Source organism: Thamnophis sirtalis, unplaced genomic scaffold (genome assembly GCF_051295495.1).
Source record: "Thamnophis sirtalis isolate CommonGarterSnake01/CBP01778 unplaced genomic scaffold, rThaSir2_p1.2 scaffold_5, whole genome shotgun sequence".
Classification (NCBI taxonomy): Eukaryota; Metazoa; Chordata; class Lepidosauria; order Squamata; family Natricidae; genus Thamnophis; species Thamnophis sirtalis.
Genome location: NW_028261385.1, coordinates 41,140,277 through 41,150,887, shown reverse-complemented (window position 1 = coordinate 41,150,887; position 10,611 = coordinate 41,140,277). Strand labels below are relative to the sequence as shown.

Here is a 10,611-nt window from a genome sequence, read left to right as displayed (position 1 = left end):
TCTGAATCAATCAATAAAAATTAATCTACAAGCAATACTTTAAATCCTTCTTTAGTGTTTTTTAAAGAATCTCCTTTAAAGAGGCATACTTCCATTGTCAGACAAAAAGAGAGAAAGGAATGTTTTTATCTCTAAAATTCTGTTTTCTTTGATTTCTGCCTTACATACTTTTACTTGTTATAGCCATTGCCTCTGTTTTAGTTATACAGAGAAAGCAGAGATTTAAAAAAAAAACCATTACTATGAGAATACTCACACTTCTAAAGTTTTATCTATTCTCTGATCTTGTCTTTAGCCAGTTATCTATCTGCAAGAGAGCTTATCCTCTTAATCTACAAAAAAGCTTGTTCAAGAGTCTTTTTGAAAGTCTAATTATACCATGCCAACTGGCTCACCTTTATCAACATAGCTATTCTCATTGTCACTCACCCTGCCTTGGTTTTTTCTGCCACTAGGCATGGAAGGCAACCAATGGAATGGCAAAAGGAAAAATTCATCAGTAACAGAGTCCTACCTACAACAGCCTAGCCATTGGCAAGTGGTTCAGGAGCAGAGCAACATTATTTCTTACTCCCTCCTGCCCTAACAAATAGGAATTAAGGATTTCACCTGGATGGTATGCTTAGTGTTGTCAGGCATTACTAGACTAAAGCGGTATATGAGGTGTTCTGGTGTAGGGGCATGTCATGTCCTTTTAGGGCAGCTCTTTTTAGGGCAGTTCATCCATCTTTGGTCCCCACCTGTCACTCAGCTCTCACCTATAGCTCCTAGTAGCTGTAGCATACGCAGCGGCCACACTCCAGGCAACAGCTTCAACAGACTAGCCAAACCAGGTTGAGAGTAGCCATTGGGTCATTGACCTTCAGTGAAATAGGGACTTGTCTATCCCGAGCATGTGAAGACAAATTACGGTGGATTGAGTGGATGAAATCTACTAGAATAGAACAACAATCATGAAGGCAATCTGTGCAAGCGATGTGGTATGCTAAGAGCACAGCAAGAAACAAAAGACACCCTGTTCAACCACTGCACCCAGCCCATCTCCAACTGTCTTGACTCTTATCCTGCTATTGGAGCAAGATGGAATCTGGGAAGACAGTGAGGCTGACTATGCGCACCTGTCCTTCATTTTAACATCATTTTGACATCGCCCACTTCCTGTGAACTCTCAAAGTCCTGTGGTGGGTGAGCGACAAAGCAGCAGGTGTGGATACACTGCAAACTGTAGCCACGGACCTACACACAGGTGACTCAGATCTAATGGTCGTCTTCTTGCTGAGCAAAGCAACAGCTGAATTCGGCATCTATCTGAGTGACTGAGCTTTAGGACCACACTGCTTACTCTGTAGTAAGAGGAAGGGGCTAGAAAAGGTGCCCTAAACATTGTTGCTTCATAGAACTTTCGCCACCTTACTATGGCCAGAGGGGATCTCATTTCATGCAATTGAATAATAAAATTTCAAAGATCAATGGCAGTCTTGGCAACATGCTTCCTCTGTGTTCTCTCATCTGCGCCAGAACAGAATATTCTTTCAATTTCCTCAATCTTTGCTGCTACTCAACATCACAATGTTCTATCTTAAGCTTTCTCTATTGCCTATTTGTCATTTCAGGTTGTGTAAAAAAGGAGGCAGGAATGTACAGTTGCTGGCTTAGCCAGGAGCAGACAGCAGCAAGATACTAACATGGCAGTGGCAAGGGGCATCGCAACAAATAGAGCAAGGGAAGGAAAGGATATACTCACACAATTGCATAAAGTGGTTCCCATTTTTTGCCAGCAGAGCTTGGGGAATGGCAAATGTACAGTCGCTGTAAATTCTACCTTCACTACCCACTATGAGAAACTATTCAGGACAACATGCTTAACTTTGCCATATTTAATGGCCTCTTGTAAATTGGTTAGGTGAGATTCAAAGTGTTCCTCACAATAGCATCCCAGCCCTTCAAGGCATTTTTCCATTGGTCTTAGATGAAGGGAAAAAGAAAGAAGGAGAACTGTCAGAAGTGGCCTTCCTCTCTTTTGATCATGAGGGAGTAAGACAGCTTCCCATGATCACAGACCTACTCTTGGGAACTCTCATTGCAAGGAACTGTGTCTTTTTCCTTCATGATGCACACAACTGGAAGTTGCAACTAGTTCTTAATTATTACCATCCTTGAATTTTGGAGAGCCCTAGGATTAAGTTTTGAATTTAGGAAATCGTTTTAATGGATAAAATGTAACATATGGATATACTACTGAGAACAAGAAAGGAATTTTTTTTTTACTCATGCAACTACTTACTCAAAATTAGTCTTTCAGATTTCCTATATTTAATATTGAGGGAGCTATACAGTCATATATTTTGCCAGTACTGTAAACCAAATTTTGGCTTCAATTTAGAAAAACTTTGTTAAAAGTTGCTAATTAATCATTTTTGTTTTACACCTAGTTCTTTAACCTAAAAATATTCAGTTTTATAATATAACTCTTGGCAAGCTGAACAGTCTAAACAGGCAAGGAGATACTAAAGTCAAATCTGAACAAAGCAGAAAATAACACTGAAACATAATGTAAAGCAGGGCTCCATAATGCTCACAATGGTTGAAATGATTATTAATAACTGTCTTGTGTCAATAATTCCAGAATCAATGATTTGACAATGGCTTTTATTAAGGCCTATAAAATGCACAAAATTATAAACAAGCTTCCAAAAGTTTTTTACCAAGCAGATGTTAAAAACTGTAAGGTAGGAGAACAAATGTCCATTACAAGCCATTATATTATCAAAATGGTAAGTATGTCATTACTTCCTCAACACAAAAGATGTGATTATGTCATTTGCATCATGTCTGATATGACCACATTAAGTCACATTCTTTTGGTATTGGCATCATGATGGAGAAGTTACCATCTTCCCCTACCACCTGCTCCTAGGGGGAACCTATGGGTTGAAACCAAAGAAAAATGATTGAAATGTGTGACCCTACGATCTTCCCGAGGAATCTGATGTCATGTGGTATCTGGTATTTTAAATTTCTCCTTCCTTGATATAAAGATTATCACCTTACTGTTGCCTTTTATCAAGTTTACCACTAAGAATGACTGTTTCCCAATGGTTTTCTCCATTTCACCCTTTTATGTTATATCAAGTGTTTAATTTCCCATCTTGGTTTGGAAATGTCTACATTGGCACACAAAAACCAACACAACATAACCTTTTTCAAATAATGTTGGCATTATCCTCTTTTACATGTTTTTGTATTCCTTTTGTTTTCTGATTAACATGAGCATCCATTAACTTGTTCTGAACCCTGTTCTGTACCCTATAGCATTTCCTGAAGTACATGTACTCTTCCAAATTTGGATGCTGCTGGCATTTATCAGTTTTCCTCTAGAATTCAGTTTAAAAACTGTTTTGCCATCTTTTTTTATATTATGAACCAACAGCCTGGTTCCAAGTGGATTGTATATTTCTCAATACATTTTTCATCTCCTCTATGTAGATCACTATCTCTTTCACATATTGAGATCTCTGAGATCCCTTAGCATTATTGATTAAACAGAAGGAATCATTTCTGAAAATATGACTTTGGCATCCTGGACTTCCATCTCTTTCTTAGAAATTTAAATCATGTTTTCCAAGATTCCGGTTCCCTAATATTGTTGGTATCAGTGTGAACTATATCTCCTCCCCAAACCTACCTAGCAGTTTATCTAAATGGAACACAATCTCCATGTTTGTATTAGGTAGAAAAGTCATTATGCATTCTATACATTCTTCACAAAACCACCTCTGTGTGTTGAATCACCTACTATTCAAATTGCACCTATTCTTCATATAAAATGATCTAAAGTATCAAAGGAAAGATAAAAATCTAATAAATAAATAAAGGTGCATCACTCAAGAATAGGTTAATCCTACCAAAAAATCTTCCTTATCCCAAAACCAAAAGCTTCTAGTTCTTCCTAATAGAAAGGGAACTGTCATTCTGGGATGTAATTAAATTATTATTCCAGAAGGTCCTACCTATCTAGCTGATTAAACATGTAAACTAGTATATTCATAATAGTTATTGTTAGTAATTGGGTACTTATTTTTTAAAATAACAATTGGACCTAAAGCTTATAAATTATACTTTTACTGTTTGGACCTGTGATTCAATAACTTTCCCAATAGCTAAAATCACCTTGAATTGTAGTAAATGCATATCCGTATATAGCAAATAAATTCCCATTTCATTTCACTTTGACAACTAGAATAGACATTGTTTAGGTTCAATGGCAATTGTTATGTTCCCCTGAATTAAATGGTAATGGTGGAGTTAAGAGGTTTTGTAGGCAAAGCCTAAAATACCTTTCTCCAAAATATGTCTCAAAATGACTGTGAACAATAGCAATTTCCAGGGTTATGTAGCTGAAAAAGGGAGAAACCAGCCTTTTCAAAGTGTTAATAATTATATACTTTCTTTCTTATTTTGTTTATTGATAACATGTTCAGACATTGACTACATCTAGCTGTGATTGGATGGTAGGTTTGTTACGTTATATTCTGTCAGGGTTCCAAATAGCATCCTGTCAGGCCTACAGACATCTTTTCTTTTGGGTCTTTGGCCTGCCATATTTCCTTTCAGTATGAATTTCAGAATAACTGTTTAATATATTACAAGAAAATGTCTACTAAAATATTGTAATGTGATATATCTTTTTAATGCATGTATCTTTCACAATTAGCTATTTGCTTTCTCAAGGCAAGGTATTCTGTTCCTCCCTGATTTTTTTTTCTTCAACTCAAACTCTTCTGGGTTTCAGTCTACCTTTAATGGCCATTTACAATAATCTTCACTGAACACTAGATTTCCCTTCCTGTTGTAGCAATGTTATATTTATTAAATCTAGGAATTTCTGGGGCACAAAAAACCCACTCTAAAAAACTTAATTTTTATCATAACAAACAGAAACATATCACGCTACAGCCTGGAGTTTCCTGGATGGAGGGATCTTCAGAACATCCCTCTTCAAAATACTCCATTCCATTCTCTGCTGCAAAAATCACTCAGCCACTAGGAATACTTCATATTCACTGAGTTCTTTGGTTAAATTGCTTGATCGACATTTGCTACTTTCATGGGTATCTAATTTTGCTGATGATTTTATTTCAGTGCATAGATTTTATATATGCATTGTCTACATAAGGACTGATATTCAAAGAATAGGTTTACAGTTATTGCAAGATTGTAGCAACTGGCAGGCTTTTTGTAAATGTGTGAATTTTTTGAAGCTAGTCGCGGATTGACTCAGAATTTTTTAACGAGAGAAAGAAAGTGAGACCTGAAAACTAAAAAACCAACTGTAGCTAATCCAAAAAAAAAATACAAAAATGTTGTTCCTTATTCTACTAGAAGTCTACCTATTGGAAAGTTTATTCCTACTTCTTTTCCTTTCCTTATGCTAAATTTAGAGAGGGGTAAGAACAGTAAGGGAGGTGCAATGCAGTGGAAGGAAAAAAGGAGGATTATTTCCCCCCCCCCTGCTCTTCTCCATCGTCCTTGTGCATTGTTTAAAATAATGAAAGGGCAGAAGGAGATATACATATAGTTTTGCAAAGATCATCTGCAATAGCCTCTAGGAAATCCTACATCTTCATATTCATCTATCAACTACCATGCTGTTAGACAGAAAAATTGGCCAATGAAAAAGTGAGTAAATTTTATCATCTAAAAAGGAAAACAATTAAAAAAGCCATGTCTTTTTAAAATGTTTATATTTACATTGTTTTCTCATTTCGTGAAATAGGTAGCCAGATAGGCATATGTAATGGGATATGTTTAAGTAGATAATAGTTCATACTTTTCTGTTGAGTAAACAATAGTTGTGTACTGGTGGTGGCATATATATTTTTACCAACCCCATTTTAAACAAAACAAACATTTGAAGTGCATAGCATGTATATCGTAAAAAGTCCTCCCTCATTAGTATATGGTTCTGCCCATTAGACCACTACAAAACTCTCACATAGACCCTCTGATTATTTGAAACCCTAAAAGATCCAGTAGTATATCAAGTAAATGTTGACAAGATTCTTCAGTTAGAATTCTTAATTAAAACTTCTGAGAATTGTAAAACAGAAAGAGGAAGAGACGTAAAGAATGCAGGAGAATATGAAGCAGGCATGTGGTAAAGCAGCATTTTTACTGAAGTAAGAGAAGTTTAATATAGAATGTCTGTAATACCATTCTGGCTTATTGAGCAGAGAATCTGTGAGATCATTCATGCCATCTGCACTCAGCAGGGATGGGTTGCTGAGAAAAGTTAGCAAATAAAAACAATAAAGAAAGTAAATGAAAATAATATGCAGAGTGATAAAAATAGGGAAACCAGAACTCTAAACCAGTTGGATTTCAGTTACCTCCACTGGATCTTTCTATAGAGAAATGTGTCCTTGTAATCGTTATATAAAATGAAATGTGAATGTAAGATTCTAGTACAGGTTGAGAAAATGCTGTTTACCTAACTAAGGCTGTAATTTATGAATATTTAAGTTATTGTCAGTGGGATTCATTGCAAAATGAATGTAATTTTCAAAAGATGTTTCATATTCAAAGATGACAGATTGATAATTGTCAGTTCACCTGAAACTCTTAAGAAATGGTTCAACATCTTGCATATGGAATTGCAAGACCTCATACTGTTAAATATTACTTTTTTCCTCCTTTATGATAGTTTAAATATGTTACTGGATGTTGTTATTGCAATAACTAGGATATTTTACTCTAATAGTTAAAATGTATCATTTAGTTTTTCATTTCCTGATTATAATCACAACTATATTAAGAATACAAAATAATGTCACAAAAGAATATTCTTAATTTTTAAAACTTGTAATTGATTCAAAGATATAAAACAGTTTTGTCTCTTTATTCTCTTACTAAATAATGAGTTTTAGGCAGGTTTCCCAGTCTTCTTTACTCCTTGCAAATGCAGAGCATTCAACACAAGAGAGCACTGCATAACTCCTGCTGATAATGTTCAGAATGGTATTTGTAGCTGAGACGTCTTTGTGGGTAGCCATGTTGATACCATGTCATCCAGGACTTACTTACCTCACTTAGAGGCCAATGGGTTCCCCAGTATCTGTGAAAGCTTCTCTGTTTTGACAACAACAACAAAGACAACACTTGAGTGGTATGTATCTACTAAATACTCCACATTTGCAAGGAGTAAAAAGAGTTCGCCTTAAAAAAGCATCCTTACATTATTGGACAGCACTGGATAACAATGAACCTCTGACTCACAAAGGCTTGGTTCTCCCATAGCTATATAGCCTTATAGGCTATTGACACAAAAGTCCATAAGTTGTTCAACTGATATTTTCTTTCCAAAGTCACTAATAAATATTTAGAAAAACCAAGATCACTGGTAAAAACACTGGTAAGTGCTTAATTTAAACTGGTAAGGCTGAAGTTATAGTGGAATGTCCTTGAGGGACAGGAGGAAGAGCTGTTGCCGAGATTATGGGCAGATAGAAAAAATCTGGATCGAGGGAAGAACTATATAAATGTTTCAGACAGGCCCTCCTAGTTCACACAAAGAAAAATGGAGGAAGCAGAGATGCACATTCAGATGTGCAAAATTTACCACACTTATAAAAGTTATAGTAACAATAATTCATCTATATGACTGATTTCATAGTCTGCTCTATCTTGAACAGATGGCATCTAATGTCTAAGTAAATTCCTAATAACTGGAGGCTACATACATATGCATACTTGCAGTTTATCCATTTTTCCGATGTTTATTTTTTTCCTTTATATCTTTCTTTATTTAATATATAAACTACAAAGAAAAATAGAAATAGGAAATTAAGGGAAGGAAAAGGAGAGTGGCGAAGAAGGTGAGAGGTACAAGGGAAAAAAGAAAAAAAAGGGGTTGACTTCTGATGTTTACATTTTAATTTCAAACCTATTGTAGGCAATCCTATTTTTCTCTTTCCATCCAATATTTCATGTTACCAGGATAATAGTACAAATAAAGAGTACTTTTCCACTCCAACCTTCCTAATGGTCTATTTTATTTAGTTAATGGAAAGGAGGCATAATCTAATGTGCAAGCATGAAAACCCTGGTCTAAGTACTAATAAAACAAAAAAACAATGATTAGTACTTTCCAGTACCAATGGAGCTTCAAAAAGTTTTGAATTCTTATTCATTAGGATTTTATGAAGAGTGTTTGCATTTATAGGGGGGGGGAGGAATGATGGAAGGTTTGAACCCAAAACACATTATTTTAAAAAAAATATGATGCAAACATAAGGGCTTTGTTATGGCGCACGCAACTACTAGGAACCTGTTTCCCCTTAGCTAGCTTCTAAAAAGTTTCACCCATATAATTATTAAATGAAAACACTCACTTAGCCAGTACTCAGCCTTTAAATCTTGAATAAGAGACATTCACTCAGGGAGAGGTACTTACCATGTTTCTATGGATACCAAATGGTGCCAATCAGGTCCCTGTTTTCATCTCAAAGTGGTACCCTGCAGAGAAATAGAGTTTGGTGAGTAGCTGTTTATATGTAGTAAGTAAATAGGAAGCTTGTTTATTTGACAAAAAGCCTGTGACCTAGACACTTTTTATGTTAACACCCTTCATTCTTTCTCTCCTATACCTTTTTAACACAATACAATTGGGCTGTGACATGAACCACTTTGTGCAATTTCCTGCCAAACCCAGGCTGAACAGGACTTGCTTATTCAAGAAGCAACTCAGTTGGCTGGCACTTTACCCCTGACATGACCTTTCATAGATTGTGACAAGATATTCAGAAAAAAAAAGAGGCAACTGTTTCCTTTCCAGTGTTAAGTTCTCCAAATATGGGGGATGGGGAGGGGAGGAATCAAAGAGGAGAAGGTAGGAAAAACAAATAACAATGCCAAATAGGGGAGATAGAATTCAGAAGATTCATAGAATTCAAAGTGAGTTTTGAAGGAATAAATGCCTCCTTGGATATTAGCAAATACGATAATGGTCTGGTTCTCAGATTTTTTAAATACTTCTTGGCATAAATGCCTAATTTTGGCATGCAACCTTTCAGTAGACATATTTGGTAATTTGGAAAACACTATGACTAAATTTTTTTTGAGACGTTTTAAGTTTCTAATGTTTCTAATTCTAATGAATTAAACTAACAAGAGTATAAAGGAAAGCCATCCACTTTTGTACTTAAGTAGTTTAAAATAAAAGATATTAACACATTTTCTATTTTAAAAAGTGTAGTTATTTTACTAAACAAATTAATATGGCCACCCAGCTCACACATGGTGGCTCCAGGCAGCTTACAACATTAAAAATCCACATTATTAAAAACCACTGAAGCCACCCCACCCCCATCTCCCACAGGGCAACAAACACAATCAAACCAGCCGCTTGGTCGGCTCCATATCAATCTGGGATTCGCTGGCCTGATGATAGATGTATTCTAGCTGAAGCTAAAAATACAAACTGTGGCCTTGTTTTAAGCCTTGGAAATGAAATATTTACACTAATGTAAAGAAGAACTTTTTTACTTTACGTCTGCCAAAGGAGTGATTTTTGGGTAGCGCTATTGATTTGATATTTCCCAACTGAATGTACAGCATGCTTTGTGGACAGAGTAATTCTGTATTCTTTTGCCAGAACTCACAAAGGTCTGGTTGACAGCGATACCTTTTACAGCTAAATTTACTCCAGAGTGACAGGAACAGGTGGGCCCAGGCCTGCCAGACACTTGTGCATGGAAATCACGCATCTTACAGGTCAACAGCGAAGGGGAAAAAGCTCCTGCCTTCGGTGCAGAGGGTGAGTGAGGCAAACAGGACCCAACCTGGGGGGTTTCTCTTCAAAGCCAGCTGGTCTGGCTTTATTCTACAGGAATTTTTTACCTGTCAGTTTAATCAACAAAGCCCTCAGCAGGTGCTGACGGAGACATCTTCCTGGAGAAGAAGGGCACTGGTGAGTTTTCATAATTTCTTTTTACTAGATAGATTGATAATATTAATGTTGATTTGCTGTCAGCCTGACAATTCCCTTATAAAACCATGCCTGTAACCAAAAATGGGTGAGTTTCTACAAATGTCCCAATGGAGAAGGTTGAGAAATGTGCTGTTTTCCAATAATTACTCTGACAAGGCAAACTTGCCCAGGGAAATTCAGTGCCTGTTACTTTTTTGATGAGTAAGATCAGATGGGCCAGTGAAGACAAAATGGCTGAGGAAAATTTATACACACTCATGCAGAATAATTCAGTTGGGAGAAAAAGAAAAATGCATCCTTCACTTCTGAACAATACATGGCTTTTAATTTTGAAGTGAATAGTGAAAGAGATAAATTACAGTTCATCAGCCATGTTTTATACCTACATTAAGTTTGTCCAACCTGTAAAATGCTGTAGAAATTATCTTTTGAATACAGCCTCTGGAGTTAACTTTCCTTAAAGAGAATGTGAAAGGCAATCGGGTACAAATTTCACTGATTTTACTAGAGGCAGAAGCTAGATTATGTGGAGAAAAGTGGGAATATAATAGTGCTTTCATATTAGTTCCAAAGAGAATTCAATGTGCACAACTGTTTATGTCTTAACATCACCAAGCAGTTTG

The 10,611-nt window shown here is 36.1% G+C and overlaps 1 protein-coding gene across 7 annotated transcripts in view; it reads left to right on the top strand.

Moving 5' to 3' along the window:
- The first annotated feature begins 9,795 nt into the window (after nt 1-9,795).
- Nucleotides 9,796-10,611, top strand: part of MEF2C (myocyte enhancer factor 2C) — a 179,553-nt gene continuing 178,737 nt past the window's right edge. For 4 of the 7 annotated variants that reach the window (XM_087715703.1, XM_087715705.1, XM_087715700.1 and 1 more), the window contains exon 1: nt 9,798-9,967. The gene's annotated coding sequence lies outside the window, so the exon portion shown is untranslated. Of the gene's footprint in view, nt 9,968-10,611 lie in introns of all 7 variants that reach the window. The other 3 variants (XM_087715706.1, XM_087715704.1, XM_087715702.1) reach the window with 2 other exon arrangements.